The sequence below is a fragment of the Triturus cristatus genome, chromosome 4_2 (genome assembly GCF_964204655.1).
Source record: "Triturus cristatus chromosome 4_2, aTriCri1.1, whole genome shotgun sequence".
In the NCBI taxonomy this organism is placed as follows: domain Eukaryota; kingdom Metazoa; phylum Chordata; class Amphibia; order Caudata; family Salamandridae; genus Triturus; species Triturus cristatus.
The window spans coordinates 703,221,256-703,243,644 of NC_140586.1; the positions used below are offsets into that span (position 1 = coordinate 703,221,256).

The 22,389-nt window shown below is 44.8% G+C and overlaps 1 protein-coding gene across 15 annotated transcripts in view; it reads right to left on the reverse strand.

Moving 5' to 3' along the window:
• Nucleotides 1-22,389, reverse strand: part of ACOT11 (acyl-CoA thioesterase 11) — a 749,239-nt gene that overhangs the window by 112,913 nt on the left and 613,937 nt on the right. The gene's annotated exons all lie outside the window — the stretch shown is intronic.

The window sequence follows — 22,389 nt, forward strand, 5'->3', positions numbered from 1 at the left end:
CTGTCCCTTTCCTGCAAGTGCATGTTTTACAGAACAACTGCAACACAAATTACATCTCTGGCCACAATTCCTGTGCGCACACAACCTCATAGTGTGCGTCTAAGCAGAAAACAGAATTTGATTTGCAATTACAAAGCACATTTACTACTGTGGTAGAACAAGTGATAATTACTGTTACAGCCCGACACATTTTTCTTCTAGATCACAGAGGCAGAAAAGACCACATGTCCTAACAGCTACATCATACCATGAGCATGTGCAATCTGAGTGAGTGACTACACTAGAGCAAACGAAATGTGCCTTGATGACGTTGGATGTGTTTGCGTTACACAGTGCTATCTGAAACACCACACAGACCTGAGTACTACACATGGGAGTGTGAGAGAAGCTGCTGCGTGTGTGCCAAGAGTTTGTTTCTTGAGACTGCGTATTGTCTGGTACAAGACAGATGAGCAAAGAGACTTCCAAAACTGCATGAAGACTGCTGGGATGTATGTAACAGTGCATGTGTGCTAAGGGTTATTTTCAGTTTTGAATATATGGCAACTACCTGTGCCTTTGCTATTTTGAATTGAAAATCTACCCTATTGGTTTCAAATGTTGTAGCTTTTGCCTCTCATTTGCGATTAAGTGATTTCTGCTGACTGCTAACCACCACATTTGAAGAAAACAAGCTGTCCCTTTCCTGCAAGTGCATGTTTTACAGAACAACTGCAACACAAAATACATCTCTGGCCACAATTCTCATATGCACACAGACTCATGCTGTGTTGGTAGGCACAAAGCACAGGCTGCCCCTTTCCTGGGTCTGCAATCCTTACAGAACAACAACTTCACAAATTAAATCTCAGCCAACAATTGCTATATGCACACAGACTCATGCTGTGTTGGTAGGCACAAAACACAGGCTGCCCCTTTCCTGGAACTGCAATTCTTACAGAACTAATGCTAATTTCAAATGTGCTACCATTTTCCTCTCTTTTCTTTCAAAGTGATTTCTGCTAAATCCTAACCATCACAATTAAAAAGAAGCTGTCCTTTTCTTTCGACTGCAAGTCTTATTTTTCAACAGCAACGCAAATTAAATCTCTGTCAACAATTCTTCTCTGCACACAGACTCATGGTTTGATGGTAGGCACAAAACAGTATTCCTCATTGTTACCAGTACACATTAACTTATGGTGAAAACATACTCCTTAATATCTTACAAGTTCAAGACAGTTAAATATCTCCCAAACCTCAAAATGTAAAACATAACTTTTGAAGAAGATTCACAATTCTAATATTTTTCTCAAAAATCACCACATACTTCCCCTCTCAAACTCATAACTCACCTTTAAAATAAGTTACTTGTGAAAGAAAGGTGCCACTCAAACAGCAGACTATCAGAGTCAGAATATCAGAGCTCTACACCTCTCTCCTCTCTGCAGAACCAGTAAATGGCAATGTTTCCCTCTCTTTTTTCACACATATACATGTTAATTTCAAATCTCAGTGCTTCCCACTTTTTTTCAAATGAAATCACACATTTCTATTGGTTGAAAACTTCAACCCCTTTCCAAATGTACCCTTCCCCCAACTTGTCTCCTGCCTGCTACCATAGCAACAGGTCATGGAACACTGCTGTGAGGAGAGAGGTCAGAAGTTCAGCAGACAATGTTTCATATCCAAAGAGCAAGAGTGCTTGACTTTTCAAACCTAACAGCCAATCCATAGTAATGTTCTTTGGTAACACATTTTTCTGTACCAATACAAAACATGCTTTTTAAAATTTAAACATACAGCCTAGTTTTTAGTGTAGAATGGTTTCAAACAGCCAATGAGTTCTTTTTATAAAAAAAACTATGTGTGCCCCCATTTTTCAACTGTCTTTCATTTCATATTGCCTTTCTACTGAAAGACACCTCCTGAGTGCATCCAGATCTCCTTGGAAGATGTTCACAGTGTGGATTGTAGGTCACAGCTATGTCTTCTGGAGTGAAAAATTTGCAGAAAAAAGAGGTATGGTGAGAGACCTTGCTTTGCCAAATGTAGACATTAAATGGATTGGTCAGAGAGGGTTAAAGTGGCACCAATTAATGCCTTTGGTGAAAACCTTTCTACATCTCCCACAGCCTAACCTTATTATTGTGCACTGTGGTGGTAATGACCTAGGCACTTTAACTGGGGTAGGTCTGGAAATGCTTATTAAGGACACCTTTGTGCAATTGATGTCGCTTTTTCCACAAACTGCCTTTGTATATTCTAACATATGCCAAAGGCAAAAGTGGAACTGGTCCAACCAATTTTGTCCGCAGATTGACAAAGCAAGGAAGCACGTCAACAAATCTATTTCTGCTTTCCTCAGAGACTTTGGTATGGGTTCTATATACCACAACAACTTGCGTTACAACATGCAAGACATTTATAGAGGAGATGGTGTACACTTCACTGATGAAGGCAACAGAGTCTTCCTCTTGAACTTTAGACTCTGCATCGGTACTTACTTGTAGGTACCGAAAAACACACAATAAACACAAGGGCTCTTTTTAGAGCCACCTTATATCTTTTTACTTAATTGCGATTTTTTTTTGATTTTTTTGTTTTTAAACATTTTTCGGGTGCGCGCTGGGTGCGCGCACTCTGCGATATTTTTTTTCAAAATATAAATCTTTTTTTTTGCCCTACAAGGTCCTACTGTGACCCCCTTACAATGCCTAGTGGGTCAATATCTCCCCACTCTGCCCCCTTTTCAAGTTCTCCCCCTTTGTTTCTCACCCCCTCTTTATGCGAGAGACAAAATGGCGGCCGCCGCTTCCTGATTTCCACCGATTCGATTGTTTACTGACATCTAACAACCAATCAGAAGTGCGCTCGCGCACGGCAAGGTGCGCGCACAAGACTTGCTCAGTGCGCGCACGCTGCGCGCTTACAGATATATATATTGATTTAAATGCTAATTTCTCAGGAAATACTGAACAGATTTACACCAAACCTGCAAAAGGCACTTCATGGACCTTATGGCTACCTCTGCCAAATTTCACATGATTCTGTTCAGCCGTTCGGGCTGTAGCTGCGACTAAAGTCCCTATGGAAAAATGCATGGGGAAAACGCGTTTTGGGACCCCCCCCTTTTTTCTCGGCCCCCGCTTGACGAATCACCCCGAAACTTTCAGGGTAGGAGCGGAGCGGAGCGCCCCATTAGTTTTGAAACTTTTGCGAAGATTCGTCAACCGGCGCCAAAGTTATTCAAAATAGAATTTTGAGATTTCCTATGGAAACACGGTCCTAACTATAACTACCTACTGGCGACCGCCAGTAGGATATATATATATAGATATATATATATAGATATATATATATATATATATATATATATATATATATATATATGGTTTTAGTGGAGTACATTGCCGGTTTTAAATTCTGGGATTTTACTGATTTTACCAACATCAATTTATAAAGATTTCTGCACTTTAATCCAATGGCTGCTAACATATATGGTTTTATTGAGGCTTAACTGCTATTATGAGATGTTGTGGAGGCGTTTCTTTACCTGGTGAGGCTGTGGTTTTACTGGGTTTTATTGAGGGGGGTTGCCCTCAAGTTTGCCGAGTGTTACCGGGCTGTTGCCAGTTTTTAAACGCTATTTCGATATACACTAAACTGTAGGACATTGCTCCACAATTGTTTCCTATTTAGCACGTAAATGTGTTAAGTTATTATTTGCCAACAAGCTTTGCTTTCAAATACAACATCTAGGGTTTGCTACAATACCAATGATATGCATACATTTTTTGTCTCAATAGATACTACAAATCTGAACACTTTGAAAATTGGGACGTGCATACCTTATACAATTATTATACCGGCAAAGAGATTGGAACATGAGAAAACATAAGAGACGTCTACTATAAGCTGCTATGAATTTTATTTTATATATATGTTATATATGACTATGCACTGTAATGTCAGCACTTTTTTGCACTATTTTGCACGATTTCAGAAATGCCAATTGATGCAGTTAATGATTCAAATAGGAATGTGAAAGATGTTGTTTTTATCAGGAAAACTCTTATAGCATATTTTCAGTTAGCATACATCGACAAGTAGCACCATGCTAAGCATTGGAGTTCGATGTATACTAAAAGTATAGTATGCATATTTGGATTATTTGTTCTCTGAAAAGCATTTGAGAAAGTCGAGAGACGAAAGGCGTCATGCTGGGTGAAATAAAGGATTGCGAAACCCGAAAGTGCTCCGTGTGTGTTCCTGGAAGTAGGGACCTTTCTTGTTGATTCATTTTAAACGTGCACGCCACTTGCACGAAGGAAGCACCCGTCAAGCAAAGAGTTCGGCAAGTTTGTGTGGCAATTGTTGGGACTATATATATATATATATATATATATATATATATATATATAAAATTCACTTAAAAAAACCATAGGTTTCACACGTTATAGTTAGCTGGACATTTCTCTCGTAAAAAAACAATGAAATTCCCCCGTTCTAGTTAGTGCAGGCAACTATAACTCACGCAACCGCAATCCTCTGCTGATGACGTCAGATATTACATCACTGTATTTAGACACTTATTTACCCATGCCTTCTTCCATTAATCTTTAGCTATACATATATTACAAATATTTATTTTTCATAAAGACACATATGTCATCAGTGATGTAATATCTGACGTCATCAGCAGAGGATTGCGGTCGCGTGAGTTATAGTTGCCTGCACTAACTATAACGGGGGAATTTCATTGGTTTTTTACGAGTGAAATGTCCAGCTAACTATAACATGTGTGAAACCTATGGTTTTTTAAGTGAATTTGCAAGGTTTTTTAAATGCTAATTCGTAACTATAACGTGTGTGAAACCTATGGTTTTTTCAGTGAATTTGTACGGTTTTTTAAATGCTAAGTTATGTATGATTTTTTTTTTTTTCAGGTTTTTCACCGTGCGCGCACCGTGAATTATTATTTTTTTAAATCGCGAGGTGCGCGCATGGTGCACTTCGCACACCGTGCGCGCTCTGTGGGCCCACGGGTCATAGTCCGTGCCGTGCGCGCTGAGTGCGCGCACCTCGCGATTTAAAAAAAAAAATAAAATGTTTTTTCTCCCTTGGGGGTCCTTCTGTGACCCCATGACCAAGGCTAGGGGGTCAGGAACTGTCCACTCTGCCCGCTTTTCACTTTCTCCACCTTTTTTTTTCACCCCCTCAGTCTGCGAGAGACAAAATGGCGGCCGACACTTCCTGGTTTCGACCGATTCGAATGTTTACCGACATCTAACAACCAATCAGAATTGCGCTCGCGCACGGCAGGGTGCGCGCACAGTGCGCGCACGGTGCGCGCGTATAGATATTGATATGCTTTTAAATGCTATTTTCTCAGGAAATACTGAACAGATTTACACCAGACCTGCAAAAGGCACTTCCTTGGCCTTATGGCTACCTCTCTGCCAAATTTCAAGTAACTCTGTTCAGCCGTTCGGGCTGTAGCTGTGTCTAAAGGTCCTATGGAAAAATGCATGGGGAAAACGCGTTTTGGGACCCCCCTTTTTTCTCGGCCCCCGCTTGACGAATCACCCCGAGACTTTCAGGGTAGGAGCTGAACGGAGCGCCCCATTAGTTTTGAAAATTTCGCGAGGATTCGTCAACCGGCGCCAAAGTTATTCAAAATAGAATTTTGAGATTTCCTATGGAAACTAGGTTGTAACTATAACTATCTACTGGCGACCAGATAAATATATATATATATATATATATATATATATATATATATATATATATATATATATATATATATATTCACTGAAAAAAACATAGGTTTCCGGGATATATAGTTAGTTGGACATTTCACTCGTACAAAACCATAGAAATTCCCCCGTTATAGTTAGTTCAGCTAACTATAACTCGCACCCCCGCAAGGCACTGCTGATGACGTCACATATTAAATCATTCATGACATGGTCAGGGACATCACTGATGACATCTCAAATGACATAACTGATGACATCATCCAGTGACTGTGTTTCTATAACGTTTAAATATGTATTATATATATGCCAAGGTGTATTGAAGAATAAGTGGGTGTATAATTGTCTGAATGGAGGATTTAGTAGGTGCGTCACTGACTGTTTAAGTGAGTTATTACATGTGTCTTATTGAATCCATGGGTTAGTGACTAAACTGTGTGAATGTCTGTATCAGTCTGTCTGCTGTTGTATAAGCTGCTCCATGGGTTGGTTAGTAGCTAAATGAGTGTCTATATGGGTTATTGATTGGTTGCCAGAGTATTTGTATGGGTGCCTGAGTGTGTGTGTGTGTGTGTGTGTGTGTGTGTGTGTGTGTGTGTGTGTGTGTGGATGCGTGGGAGGTGTGTGACTCTGTGCATACATGTTTGAGTGATTGATTCATTGGCTGTATGGGTTCAATAGTGCATGTGGAAACAGCTGTGTGGGTGGGTCAGTGTGTGTATGGGTGTGTTACTGAGTGAATGAATGTCTCAGTGGTACATGTCCAAGTAACTACATATGTAAAAGGTAGTGTATGTTGGAGTATATAAATGACTATATGTGAGAGTTAGTGATTGTGAGTGGCTGTATAGATGAGTGTTTACTTGTATCCGTGATTGTATAAGAGAGTAATTAGGTGTTTGTTTCTGTTTGAATAAGTGATCTGTTGTGTGTATAACTCTATAGGTCAGTAAATGGAAGTGTGATTGATTCTTTGCATGACTGACTAGGTGTGTGAGTAACTTCATGAATGATTGGTGCTGTGTGAGTGTCTGTATAGGTGTATGAGTGCATATGATTGTGTTGTATTGATGAGTGACTGTATGTATGAGTGATTGTATGGGTGAATGTGTGGATGTATTTGTAGATCTAGGAATCATTGAGTGCATATGTAGTAACTGGTATTGGTGTGTCACTGGTTTTGAAAATGGTAGTCTGTATATTACAGTGGGTGTATCAAAGGTTATATTAGAGTGTGGGGAGGTGCATCAGATTTTCACGTGGATGATGTCATCAGTGATGTCACTGACCATGTCATGAATGATGTAATATGTGCCGTCATCAGCATTTCATTCCGGGGGCGCGAGTTATAGTTAGCTTTTGTACGAGTGAAATGTCCAACTAACTATAACGTCACTGAAACCTATGGTTTTTTCAGTGAATTTCTAAGGTATTTTCAATGCTAATTTCTAACTATAACGTGCCTGAAACCTATGTTTTTTTCAGTGAATTTCAATGTTTTTTTAAAATGCTAATTTCCAACTATAACGTACCTGAAACCAATGGTATTTTCAGTGAATTTCAATAGTTTTTTAAATTCTTATTTCTAACTATGCCTACAAAGTTAGGACATGTGAAGAAAGAGGAAGAAAATTGCAGGAAGGAGCAAGAGATGTGCAGAAAGAAACAACAGAGGAGCAGAAAGTCCTCCTGTGCCCCCAACTTTTTAATGACGGGTACTAGTGGTAACTGACTGACTACCTGGGACCGGAGCCAGTGCTATGCTAAAAGACACTTCGAATACAGTAAAAACACCTACATACAATAGGGAACACTATGTGTTGGGGTACCGCTGTAATTAGATTGACCTCCTCTGTTTTTGCCTTGAGTTAGTGCCTGGGTCATTGCAGGAGTACATGGGTAGTGACTGGATAATTCAAGTGCTGCAAGGACAGTGCATGGTGATTTTATAACTGCTTGGCTTTTGGCGGAGTGATTGGATAAGTACATGATGCTGAATGGCTGATTTGAGGAGTGCATGGGTAGTGACAGAGGAATTTCTGGAGTGCATGGGTACAACCTGGATAATTGGAGGAGTGAATCACTACTGTGTAGGTGGTTAGAGGTCTGCATGGGTAGTGCACAGGGGATTGTAGCAGTGCATGTGTTAGTGCCTGGGTCATTCCATGAGTACATGGGTACTGACTGGAAGGAAAACAAGTTACTTACCTGTAACTTTGGTTCCCCAGTATTGGTAACTTTCATAGATTCTCATGCTTTGTATCATTCCCCGTCGTCGGAATGGGAGCCTCGGTAAATAAAAAATATATCATAACCATAGAAACAAAAGAGAAAAATAGGCTTAGGCCTCATCTCATTTTGTAGCATATCACCCTCTTTGTGTAAAAGAGCCCAAACTTTTGCCAGGACCAATCAGCACAGCCTCACCCTTTGGAACCTTCCTGAGAGAGCTCAGAGCCTCAGATTTTCGTAGCCGTTGTGCAAACAGCCACTACCTCAGTAAACCGGCAGAGCTTTCCCAGAGGAGGTGGGTGGGCGCATGAGAATCTATGAAAGTTACCAATACTGGGGAACCAAAGTTACAGGTAAGTAACTTGTTTTCTTACCCCAGTATTGGAACTTTCATAGATTCTCATGCTTTGTATCAGAATAGCTAGCAGTAAATCACAAAAGCACATTTTGGTAGACACTTGGCCTTACATAACCATCTCAATTTACAGTAAAAACTAGTACATGGTAATCAAGAAAAAACAATCATCACTGAACCAAATGTGCTTACCAGGATGGAGGGATAGTAGGGAAAGCTCACCTCTCAATGAAAAAGATTCCTGAGGACTGCTTGACCAACAGCAGCGTCATCTCGTCCCACCGACTCCAGGCAGTAGTGTTTCGTGAAGGTGTGTACACTGCTCCACGTTGCTGCCCTGCAAATGTCTTTGATAGCAACTCCAGCAAAAAGAGCCACTGAAGACGCCATCGCTCTTGTAGAATGAGCACGGGACCTTCTGTCCAAAAGTTTGCCCGCAGCCTGATGACAGAATTGAATTGCACTGGAGATCCAGCGGGAAATGCCACTCTTAGCGAGAGGCAATCCCTTCCGTGGTGCACTGTAGGAAACAAATAACTGTGTAGACTTCCTGAAAGATTGTGTGCACTCGAGATAGAATTTCAGACATCTCTAGACATCCAAAGAATGCAATGTTCGTTCCGCCTGGGTAGAAGGACGTGGAAAAAAGGACTTCAAAATCAAGGGTTCATTCAGATGAAAATCCGATGGCACCTTCGGGATGAATCTTGGGTTGGTTCTCAATATTAGCACATCCTTTTTGAACTGAAGAAATGGCTCCACTATGGACAGAGCCTGGAGTTCACTAACCCTCCTAGCCGATGTCAACGCTAAGAGGAGGGCTAGCTTCCAAGAGAGGAACTTCAAGTCCGCCCTGTGAATTGGCTCAAAGGGAGCTTTCATGAGCTGAGCCAGTACTAGGTTGAGTTGCCAGATCGGTGGAGGTGCTCGGACCGGAGGATACATCCGAAACAACCCTTTAAGGAACTGTTTTACAATCCTCGCGGACCATAGAGATTGCCCCGATGCCTTTCGTCGAAAACGCGATATGGCAGCCAGATGTACCTTGACAGAAGAGTGCGCCAGACCTGATTTAGCCAGCGACAGGATGTAAGGTAAAACCTGATGTGGCAGGGATTTAGAAGGATGGAGTTTATTCCTCTGGCACCACAGACAAAACCTCTTCCATTTTGCCCTGTATGTCTTATTAGTGCTTGGCGCCTGCGCCTGAGACAAAACATCCCTGCACTCCCTGGAGAGATTCAGATGACGGAATTCTCTGTATTCAGGAGCCACGCTGTCAAGTGTAGTGACTTCGGATCCGGATGGAGCACCTGTCCCTGATCCCGCGACAACAGTGATGGAATCAGCGGCAAGCGAATTGGGCGATCCTGGGAGAGAAGCAGGAGTTCCGTGAACCAGAACTGCCGGGCCCACGCTGGAGCAATGAGAATCATCTTGCACGGTTCCGCCTTGACCTTCCTGAGAACTCGAGGAATGAGGGGAATGGGAGGAAAAGCGTAGCAAAATGCGCCGAACCAAGCAATCGAAAGGGCATTCCCCAGAGATCCTCGATGGGGAACCTTGCTTGCGTAAAACCGACATTTGGCGTTCTCCGGGGACGCAAATAGGTCTATGGTCGGAGTACCCCATACCTCGAACACTCCCTCCAGCGTGGCTTGGTCTAATTCCCACTCGTGAGTCACTTCCGTCTGACGACTCAGAGCATCCTGAATTCTGGGAAGGAACGCCAGCAAGGCTAAGCGAATGGCCATCAGCTCCAAGAGGTTGATGTGGTTTAGGCTCTGTGCTGGACTCCAGTGACCGCTGATTTGAAGCTCCTGGAGTACCGCTCCCCAGCCTTCTAAGGAGGCATCTGTGGTCACCACCATAGGAGACGGTGGAGTCCGGAATGTTAATCCTACTGCGATGTTCTCCTTTACCAGCCACCACTCGCAGGCCTTGCGCATACCTGGTGTTACCCACACCTTGTCGTTGAATGACCCTTCTGCCTGACGCCATTGTTTGTCTAACTCCTCCTGCAGAGGACGCATATGAAGCCTGCAATGCGGTATTAATGGTATGCAGGATGATATCGATCCGAGTAAGGACTTGTACAGGCGAACCGACAAATATTTCCTCTGCAGCACTTGACGAGCGGAGGTGATCAGCTTGCGTTGACGCTCCTCCGACGGACGAGCGGTGCATAGTGTCGTGTCCAGAATAGCTCCAAGGAACCTTTGCGACCTGGAGGGTATCAGCACCGACTTGGACCTGTTGAGCTGAAGACCCAAGTGGGCGAACAATTGAATGCAAGTTGAAGCGGCTTGAGAAGTTGCCTTGAGCGATGGAGCCTTGACGAGCCAGTCGTCCAAGTATGGGAACACTTCTAGGGATTGCTTTCTGAGAAAAGCAGCGACTGGTGCCAGCATCTTCGTGAATATCCGAGGTGCAGACCGAAGGCCAAACGGAAGCACTTTGAACTGGAAATGGCTCTTGCCTACTGTGAAGCATAGATATTGTCTGTGAGCTGGGTGGATTGGAACGTGGAAGTACGCATCCTCTAAATCCAGGGACGCCAAAAAATCGCCCGGACTCAGTAGACGGAGAATATCTTGGAGAGTGACCATCCTGAAGGAGAGCTTGATGAGATAGGTGTTGAGCTCCCTTAGGTCTAGTATAGGACGCCACGTATCTGCCGTCTTCCGAACCAGGAAGAACCTGGAATAGAAACCCATGCCCCTCTGTGAAAGAGGCACCAGTTCTATTGCCCCCTTGATGAATAGTTGGTGGGCTTCGAGATGTAACAGTCGGAGATGTTTTGAGGGACGGGCGTCCGGAGCTCTCGTTGGAGGAAGATCTTGGAATTCCAACGTATGGCCACTCTGAACAATATTCAAAACCCACCGGTCCGATGTTATAAGGACCCAGCTGTCCAGACAATAGGAGATCCTGCCACCAACCGGTGTCTTTGGTAGGGGAGGAACAGTAGTCAGAGCCAGGAGGCCGCTATTGCCTCTTGGCATTGTCTCGTCCCTGACGATTCTGACGTCCTCTCTGGGACTGACGAGAGAAAGACACCGATTGACCTTGGCGTTGGTTCGAGTACTGAGCCTTGTATGATTGTCCTGACTGCGTTGAATACTGACGCTGGTTGCCTCTGTAAGAAGTGAACCCTCTTCCACGAGCTCCTCTGAATGGAACCTTCCGATAATTTAAGGATCCCAAGGACTTTGCTGTGTCCGTGTCCTTCTTGATGCTCTGCAGGGCCTCATCGACATGCTTGCCAAAAAGCATTTCCCCGTCAAATGGAAGGTCCAGGATCTTATTTTGGACCTCCTGACGGAACCAGGTTGCCCTTAACCAGCCTTGACGGCGCAAGACCGCTGACCCTGCCAAAGCCCTGAAAGCGGTAGAGGCTATGTCCATAGCACAGTCAATGATCTCAGAGGAACATCTCTCCTTCCATGAGGACTTGCTTGGCCTCCTCCTGATTAGAGTCTGGTAGTAGATCAATAAACGGCTCCATGTCACACCACATTTGGCAGTCGTACCTGCCTAGAATGGCTAATGAATTTGCTGCCCGAACCAACAAACTGGCCATGGTGGAAAATCTCTTCCCTACATTGTCCAGCCGCCTGCCATCCTTATCCGGAGGCGTAGTCAAAGGTGTTGAAGGATTCTTGGACTTGCTCTGTGCGGCCTGAGATATCACAGAGTCAGGCTTTGGTTGTCCAAGAAGACATGCAGGACTGCCCTCAGGGGCCTTGTATTTCTTCTCCAGCCGGGGAAGACCCGGGATGACAGTGGCCGGATTCTGCATAATCTTGATTCCCTCATCCCACACATGCTCAATTATGGGAACTGACCTGACGGACTTTTTGTATTGTGCCTTAAAATCATATAGAAAACAGTCCGACTGTTCCACTGTGAGAGGCAGACCAAATCTTTTGGATGCACGCTCCATAAGATTATGGAACCCCCCAATATCTGCCGGAGGAGACACGTTCGTGTCCCGCCTTGTAGCATCCGGATCTTGCATTCCAGTATCATCAAGATCCACATGCGGATCCCCTGGATCAGTTAGTGGGACCACGTGCACCTCATCCTCTTCATCTGTATCAACATCCTGTGTATCTTCATTGGTAGGTTCCGGATACGAAGTCTGAGGAACCACTACTGGTACCACCACTGGTGAGGTACGTGGTATATTCTTAGGGGGAGGTGGCAAGTCCACTGACGGCCCTCGCGGAACCACTGATGTAGATGGATGCACTGGTTGAACGTCAGGGTGTGATGTAAATCGAGCTCTGTAGTCCTGCAACATCATCTGCAAGTCCGTAACCAGAGCAACTGGTATAGCTATCATGTCCTATCTCAAAGTGCGAGGACGTACTTCCTGCTGAACATATTGTTGTTCCTCCTGCTCATCTTGTCCATAATAATCCTCAGTATCAGTCTCTTGCTGCTTTACATGCAGATCTGAGGGACTGTAGGCATCCCCATACTGCTCAACCTCATCCTCCTCCTCCGACTCATCTAGCAGCATAGATGGTGGTAAAGGCGTAACCCGCCTAGGTGCTGTCATCTCAGGTGTAATTTTCAACCTCTGTATTGAAAAACCAGAAATTTGACCCGTCGACGGTCCAGTCGTCGAAGGAATCCCAAGCGACGATGAAATCGTCGACGGCACGGTAGTCTTAGTCGACGGAGTGTGTATCGTCGTCGACAATAAGGTCGTCGACTATGCTTGAATCGTCGTCGACGGTAGGATCGTCGACGGAGCCTTTTTCTTCGTCGACGGCAAGCTCGTTGACGGAGCTTTCTTCATCATCGACGGGACAACTGTCGATGGTCTCGTCGACGAACTCGTCGTCATCAGCATCGACGACGACGTCGTCGTCGTGGTCTTCGTCGTCGAAACTGCCGTCGACAGGAGCTTCATGGAAACCGTCGTCGATGACGAGAATGAAGCTATCGTAGACGATGAAACAGGAGCAGACAGTCGACGGTCCCGTCGACGAAACCAAGGAAACAGTTTTTACAGTGGAAATCGTCGTCGACGTACCTGCTTTAATCACCGTCGACGGATGCTGTTTCTTCACAGGAGCCATCTGTGGAGTTCCTGCAGAGTGTTTCTTAGCAGGCTTTTCCTTCTGGGACGGAGAAGAAGATATAGAAACCTCCTTTTTGTCCCTAGAGGCTGTGTCCACACCAGCAGCCTGTCCCTGCCTCTCCTTTTCACTTCCGTGAGGAGATTTCATGGGACCAGCCTCCTCAGACCTTTCAGAGATCCCGTGAGGGGCTTTGACAGGGGGTTCTGCAGAGATGGAGGGAGATGACCTACCCCTCTTCTTTGATATCCTGGAGGAAGTGCCAGAAATTGAATCTTCCTCATCTGAAGAGAGAACCTCCTTCCTGGTCTTCAGCTTTTGCAGCCATGTCAGCAATCGACCCTCTCTGTCCCGCAAAGTCTTAGTAGATAAGGTCCGACAAATCTTGCAGTCTGTGGCCTTGTGTTCAGGGTATAAGCAGTAAATACAACTCTCATGCTTATCCTCAATGAAAAGTCCCTTCTTTCCACAAGAAGCACAGGACCTGAATAAGGCTTTCTTTTCCTTTTCTGACATAATGTCACTATAGATGTTAAAATGTAAATTTCTGAAAGAAAAGTTGAGAAAACTGAGCAGTGCTCAGTGGAGACTCCCTAGCACAACGTGCGGTAGAAAAATCTGAGGCTCTGAGCTCTCTCAGGAAGGTTCCAAAGGGTGAGGCTGTGCTGATTGGTCCTGGCAAAAGTTTGGGCTCTTTTACACAAAGAGGGTGATATGCTACAAAATGAGATGAGGCCTAAGCCTATTTTTCTCTTTTGTTTATGATATATTTTTTATTTACCGAGGCTCCCATTCCGACGACGGGGAATGATACAAAGCATGAGAATCTATGAAAGTTCCAATACTGGGGTAAATTAGATTACTGCAAGGAGAGTGCATGGTGAATTTATAAGTGCTTGGGTTTTGGTGGAGTGATTGGATAAGTACATGGTGCTGGCTGGGTGATTGAAAGAGTGCATGGGTACTGACAGGGCAATGGCTGGACTGCATGGGTAGTGCTCAGGGTATTGTTGCAGCGCATGAGTCATTGCATGAGTGCATGGGTAGTGACTGGATGATTAGAGTGCTGCAAGGAGAGTGCATGGTGAAATTATAAGTGTTTGGGTTTTGGCGGAGTGATTGCATAAGTACACACGTCATATCATGCCCGCCCCCTCCCTTCACCACTGTGCAAACGCGCCCCCTGGGGGGTTTTAATCTGGGGGATTAATTCCCCTTGAATCCTGAGGGTCCCTGAGGGCCAACTAGCCCACCAGGTACCTCCAGTAAGCGCCACAGAGCTGCTTTGCAGAGAGGTGGTCTGAGGCCACGCCCCTTTTTACACCTCTCTGCAACGCAACTCTGTGGCTCTTACTGGACGTACCTGGTGGGCTAGTTGGCCCCCAGAGACCCTCAGGATTCAAGGGGACTTAATCCCCTAACTTAAAACGCACCACAGGGCGCGTTAGCACACTTGTCACATCAGGCCACGCCCCCTCCCTGGACCACTGTGCAAACGCGCCCCTCGGAGCATTGTAAATTGGGGGATTAAATCCCCTTGAGTCCTGAGGGTCCCTGGAGGCCAACTAGACCACCAGCTACCTCCAGTAAGCGCCACAGAGCTGCGTTGCAGAGAGGTGTAAAAAGGGGTGTGGCCTCTCAACACCTCTCTGCAACGCATCTCCCTGGCGCATACTGGAAGTACCTGGTGGGCTTGTTCACCCACAGGAACCCTCAGGATTGAAGGGGACTTAATCCCCCAATTTACAATGTGCCAGGGGGTGCGTTTGCACACTTGCTATGTCAGGCCCCGCCCCTTCCCTTCACCACTGTGCAAAATGCGCACCCTGGCGCGTTTTAAGTTGGGAGATTAATTCCCCTTGAGTCCGGAGGGTCTCTGGGGTCCAACTAGCCCACCAGCTACCTCCAGTAAGCGCCACAGAGCTGCGTTTCAGCAACTACTTAACGGATTTACACCATTTAAAAAAAAAAAAAAAATCACAGCAGTCGGACTCCCTCCGTGTGAGCGAGCGCTCTGATTGGCAACAGGAGAAAAATTTTGCTGCCAACCATTACAGGACTTGGGGACTTAGTTCCCTGTCCTGAAATTTAAAAAAAATTAACTATATAGGGAGACAGGGTAGCCTTACGATGCCATATGTGTGGGGGGGCAGAAGGACCTTCTCCTAGTGCCAAAATAAAACAAAAATCTTCAAATTTTGCTGTGATCCCTAGGCAAAAAAATTAAAACCGCACCGCCATTATTAAATATTTATCGGGAGGGGGACATCAGTAGGGCCCCCTTTCCAGACCATTTAGGGTCCTGGGGATCCCATCCCATGGAGCTGGGTATATTTAAGGGGAGGTGGATACACAGCCCCCCCACCCCCCACCCGATTTTCTTTGGCCCCGGGACTCCATTCCCTGGGACCCAAAGTATTTTAAAAGAGGAGTGGGGCCACCCAGAGCCGTCATTTTACACTAAAGGGAGAGGGTGCCCTGCCCCCCCGCCCTGAGACTTTAATGGCCCTGGGGCCGGCTCACTTTGTGTCTCGAGGAACCCAACCCTGGGACACTAGTTTCTCTGCCCGCACTTTCAAATCTCCCACATAACAGGAGCAAACACAAAGTCTGCTCCCAGTGGGTGGGAGCTTTAGAAATGCTCCCGATGCCTGGGAGCAGACTTGATGTCTGGTTCTTTGCTCACACGGATACGGCCAGGGAAAGAGAACAGATTGCTCCCGCTTGGAGTGAGCAGCATAAATTGCGGCTCCCTCCGAGTGAGAGCAATGCCTGCTCCCGCACCACCTAGGGCGTGGGGACCCTGGGGCTCCCCCAACAGCCCCCAATGTGTGCTTGGTGGGTCCCCCAGGTGGATGCTGGGGCACCCACCTATCTAAAATGGAGGCCCCAGAGCATGGAATACCCGGTGCCATAACAGGCTTATGGAGTGGAGCCATGTGCCTAAACCTTTTATTAATTACTTGGCCCTGGGGATGTGGTCCTCGGAGCCCAAAAAGGTTCAGAGAGCGGGCCGCATGCCCCCTCCCTTTTTTAATTTGCTTTAAACCCAGGAGATGGGGTCCGCAGGGCCCCATAAGGCTAAGGGAGATGGACCATACAGCCCCCTCCACTTTTAAACACAAAAAACAGCCCCAGGGATGGCGTACCCGGGGCCATGAAGGCCCTCTTTTATTGGTCGGGCGATGGAATCCCCGTGGCCTTTTAGGGCTGTGAGGGGCAGATGGAACCCCCTTATAGGTCCGGAGATGGGATCCACAATGCCTATTTAGGCTAGGGGAATGGGGGCCACGTGGCCCCCTCCCACTTTTTATTATACTTGGCCCCCGCTGATGGGGTCCCCCGAGCATAATATGGCCTCCCCTGTTTAATTGTCTTTAGCCCTGGGGGTGGGGGGGGGGTTCCTGAGGCCAAAGAAGGCTTGGGGAGGGGGGGCAGCGTGGACCCTCCCATTTTTCATTGTATTTTCCCTTCAGAGATGTTGTACCCAGGCCACATTAAGGCTCGAGTGGGGGTCTGCACGCCCTCCTCCCCGGTTTACTTGTATTTGGCCCTGGGGAACGGGATCCCCAGGGCAATTAAGGGTCTGGGAGGGGGCTGCATGCCCCTGTCCCCTTATTATTTATGTTTTGGCACCAGTGGATGGGGTCCCCGGGGCATGAAAGCCAACCCTATGCTGTGCACGCCAAAGGCTGTGTGTGGGGTTTGCAAACTGCTGGGGGTTTGGCCCCAGGGCCTGGAGGCAGGTTAAGGCCCATGACCAATCCTTCCCCCCCTCCCCCGCAGCTGCGCACGGCCAAAGGCTGTGCAGAGCTTGGGTTTGGCTGCCTGCGGGAGTTTAAAGCAGGGACTGGCTGCAACACAGCCCCCCTACAGTGCATTGCCTTTGTCCATGTGTGGCAGGGGGTTGGCTTTACATATGGACATATGTGTATGTCCAAAAGTAGATTGTTTAGGGTAGAATCCTGAGGGATATATAATAAGAAAAATAAAATCTTGGGTGGATTTCTTGTGTTATAGACATTGTGTTTGGAGGCCAGCTCCCCCTCGAGGCCCCATAGACTCTAGTTCCCTGCCTTGGATATCCTCCAGAGGTGTGTGTTTCAATATTGACCTTATACCATACACCTCACAGATAGCCTAGTTCACACTTACAAACAATAACAGATATATGGGAGACCCTCATTGCACACAGTGGTCAATATATGTACAACTGATCAGAGGCAGCCAACGCCTGTTCCAAAATTAATGTCAGACTACCCCTCAAACCCCTCACAGTCACCAAACCTACATTGAGAAATGAAGTTGATTTGAATGGAACACTGGGTACTGTAAACAGGGTTCACTCAAAGCAGAACGTTAACTCTGTACCACACTGTGTGCAGACAGTGAAACTCCCATGAGAAATACACAACAGAGTATTAAAAAGGTATCAGGACAGTACTCTCTATGCACAACTTGTCCAAAGAGACTATTCACTTAAAATAAACATGGTCGGAAGGCGCTAAAGAGGATACTCCCTGCAGCCTTCATATTGTGGTGAAACCTTTACAGATAACTCATCTTCTGAAACAAAAGAAGCGCATGTACATAGGTTAGTACCTGGTGTACACAATTCTGTCTATTAACTCAAGACTGCTTACAATGCTTAGTATCTACTACGTAGAATCTTTGCCCTGTTGGAAAAAGTTTCTGCAGAACCAATAAACTTGTGTGGAACATACTGAGCGCAAGTCGTCAACTGTCATCTGCACACAGAGTTAATCTTCAATGCAAAAATGTATAACTTATTCAGTACCTCTACACACCTATGATGCATTAGAAGCACATGCGTTTTGTAAATACACCCACTGGCTGGCATAGCCTATACCAAATTAGGTAGAAAGGTAATATGGTATTTATGTAAATTAGAAAACAAACTAACACACTCATTGGATTAGGTCATCAGTGATGTTATATATATATATATATACATTTGTATTTCCCATGTGATGGTGTTGTTGCCCTCCTGAACTCTGCAAGTGTCTTAAATTAGTTAAGCACAAAATGGCTTTTTTTTGGAGCAAGGTCAATGACATTACCAAATAACCTTTGTAAATATGCCACTGTGCAATTTTCTACTGTTTGCTAAATGCATCACTGCAGATTGTCATGCAGTGCTCAGCTGCCTGACTTATATTAAGCTTGTGCCAAAGTCAGCAAGCAGATCTTCAGAAATAAGAGGTCTTCTTACACATTGCCATCAAGGACACCAGAACAAAATACAGCGTAGGGAACCCCCAGTAGCACCTGAGAGATGAAGGAGATCAAACTAATAAAAAAAAAGTTTCTCTAGTCTGGATTAATGAACACAATGTAAAACCCAACACTGCTTTTCATTGCAACTGTTAAGAATTATACCCTTAGTACACAAACAAAATGTATTTCCTAATTTAAATGAATTGCAGTGGGATTGATGACATTACAATAAATTAGTAACTGCTATTTCAGAACACTATTTATCATTTGTTTTTAGCATTATTGCCATTAAAAACAATTCACCATGTTGGTGTTCTCAACATTCTGATGTATAAATACAAGTCCATAAGTGCACTAGCGTACAAATTAAATATCCTCTCCCCTTTTGAGCTCAAATGGACAATGAGGCAAAAAAAGCATTTCCAAAAGGTCTGAAGTGTTTCGGTCTGCTTTGACAGCACAGCTGTCACCAGATGGTATGTGATCAACCCATAAAAGAGCTTTCAGGAGTACTACAGAGGTGTTTTTGCTCCGTCCACATGTTGATGAGCAGGAGTACAAGTTCTGTAATGCTTCTACAGAAGATGTGTGCTTCCACAAAAAACTGCTTACACTACAGGAGCTGTAATCATTTCCTAATCAAATTGCCCGAGTCAGAGCTATTATTAAGTCTAGCTATTGTGTTACAACAGTGCCTGATTTTTAAATCAGCCATTTGCCACTATAATGCTACATGTCTCCTAGAAAGGTATGGTGTTTGTTTTTCCTCTGCAGAAGCACAGACGGGAGGATACTAGTACGAAAAAATGTGTTGCTGTTTTGCAGCCCCAGCTATCTCCCCACCCACCCCCTTGTTCCATCATCCCCTTCAGAGACAGCTTCACATGACACTCCTTGAAAGAATGGTGTATTTTCTTTCGAATTCCTAGTTTTGAGATGTATGGCATGGGGTGACTTTTGCAAGCTCTTTGGCTCTCAAAAAGTCACTTAATTATTAATTTTAATTTATTTATTAAAAAAATTACGAATATTTAATTCACAAATTAATTTACTTATTTAATACACTGTAATTTGTATTTACCCTCCCTTAATACCGGAAGATCGTGTAATGTCATTTAACACAACCACTCCCTGGAAACTCCTTGCTACCCCAAAATTCTACCCTTTCCAGAACATCTTAAAAGTCCTTACTACCCCCTAACACTACCCATCCCTGAACCCTATAAACCCTTACTATCCCTTAACACTGCCCTTCCCTGAACCCTATAAACCCCAAAGACAATCAATACCCAGTAAAGTTAACCATCCGTGAAACCTAAAAAATCCTTACTACCCCGTAACATTACTTTTTCATGAACGCTGAAAGACCCTTAATACTCATTGACTTTAACCATCCCTGAACCATACAAGAAAAGCTTACTATCACTTAATGTTACCCTTTCCTGCACCCTACAATCCCCTTACCATTCTTTAATTCTACCCATGCCGGAACCTAAAAACCTTAACTACCCTTTAAATCTACTCTTCCTTGAACCCTGCAAACCCTTTGCTTCCCCTTAAAGGCACCCATCCCTGAACCTTAAAAATCCCCGCTACCCGTTAATGCTACCTTTCCCTGAACCCCAAAAAACTCCTACTACCCTTTAACACTACACTTTCCTAACTACAAACACCCTTACTGACTCCTAACGCTACCCCTCGCTGAACCCTAAAAGACCCTTACTATCCCTTTCCTTTCCTACAAACTCCTTACAACCACTTAAAGCTCACTCAGGGACTATGCCGGATGAAAGCTGAAAGTGGAGGGAGCCTAAGGATAAAATACTGTAATTCCTAATTTCTAAGGCAAACTTCTGGATCCCACCTGCAATCTCTGTTGTTTCGGTTGTCTCCTCCCTCCCCACTATTATCAATCTCCCCGGTATAGGGAACTCTAGGGAGGAGCTACGGGATGATATCGGTGACGTTGTTATAAGGCCCCTAGTAGCAACACAGAAAAGCTTACCTTTATAAAGGTCAGGAAGAACATTTTAGGGCATTAGTGGAAGCACATTCACAACTACATTCTGCTGTTTATGTACAGAGGAGCTGTGTTGTGTTGCCATCTGGGTGAAACGAGCACTACTCCACTAATGTTTTGCTGTTATACCACAATTCTGTAATACAATAACCAAGTCACTTATGAGTCTACAGCAAATTTAGAGATAAAAGTGCAAGCATTGTTTCGCACTCATTTTCCACAACTAGTAGTGTATAATTAGGACCAGCTTTTAGCTTATACTCTGGTTCTTCTATTAGGCACGAAATGCAGTACTTTTCTCTTAATGCAAAAATAGAATTAAATGCACTGAAAATCACTTTCCACACATTTTGCAGATTTAGTATCGCTTCCCACATATTCTAAATAACCCCCAAAGTAATATGTACGTCAATGATAAAATAAACTGAATATTAGTGCATGACTATTCTATATATTTTTTCAATAATCACCAAAGTAAGGTACACTTCCTTTCTTAGGTCTGACTTGACAATGCACCTGCCTGGATGAGATGTTTTTGCAATTCTTTAAAATAGGCTTTGGCTTGGCTTCACACAGAGGAGTATTACCCTCTCACCTCATGCTATCAGTCACTCATGTATCATTCCACCGACAAGGAAGTGCTTTCATTAGAAAGCACAAAGGATTATTCTAACTCTGAAAAACAAACTCAACTATGCTGTCTGTCACATTGAATTATTTCCCTCCTATATGCATTCTACACAGAAAGCAATATTTGTTGCTATTTTTCCCAGCATTGGTAAAGCCAGTAGCGCAGGCTTTCATGTGATCAAAGATTTAGAAGTGTAATGCATGCACACAGCATATATGCAGGGGCAGCTTCTCCGCAGGAGCGGAGGAGCGTCGTTCAACTTAAATTACCCTCAAAGCCCCAGAGATGAAAAATAAAATGGTAGTTCATTACCACTTTATTTTTCATTCCCCATCCCTCACAGAATGTCAGGATGGGGTGGAGCCTGCTGAGTGACAGCAGCAGGGAGGATGGTGGGCTGTATGTGCACTGTTTAAAGTGTGCATTTCTTTTTGGCCGGCCATCATGTGACGACCTGCCACACATGCACTTTAACCATCTGTAACGCAGCTATCTCAGGACAGCTGGGTTAGAGCAAGTGCAGGCCTCAGTGCACTGTGGAGCGCCGAGTTAGGCCGCTCCCTCCAATCAGGGCACTGCTCTCCTACTGCATGAGAGCAGCACCAGGATTTGTCAAGGGAGTTTCATGGTGGCCAGGCTGCAGTTGAAGAAAGAAGAGGTCCGATGCAGAAGACTCAGTGTGTAATTATAGATTTCTTTTTTTGCGCTCGTCTCTCCCTCTCCATAGATGCCAGCCCTAACTACATTTGTGAGTGCCTCTTTTTAAATTTGTTGTTACTTTAAACCCAGACCTATTTGCTTTGCCAGTGTTTTTTTATGGTAGTGTTGTTGAGGACTCCAGCGGCGCCAGAATCCATGTACCAGTCTCTCTTTCTGAAACGGGGTAGAGTACTGCTTCAGTAGAGGCCCTATGCTCAGAATCAGCCTCTCTGGCTTTGAAAAGTTTGAGAATCTGAAATTCAGATACTTTCAGGGTGAAGCAGACCCAACTGGTAAGGTTGAGAGCAAAATTAACTGGCACACACTAGTCTTGCACAAGCTACTCCCAATATTTACACACCCTTTGTACAGACTGGGGGAAG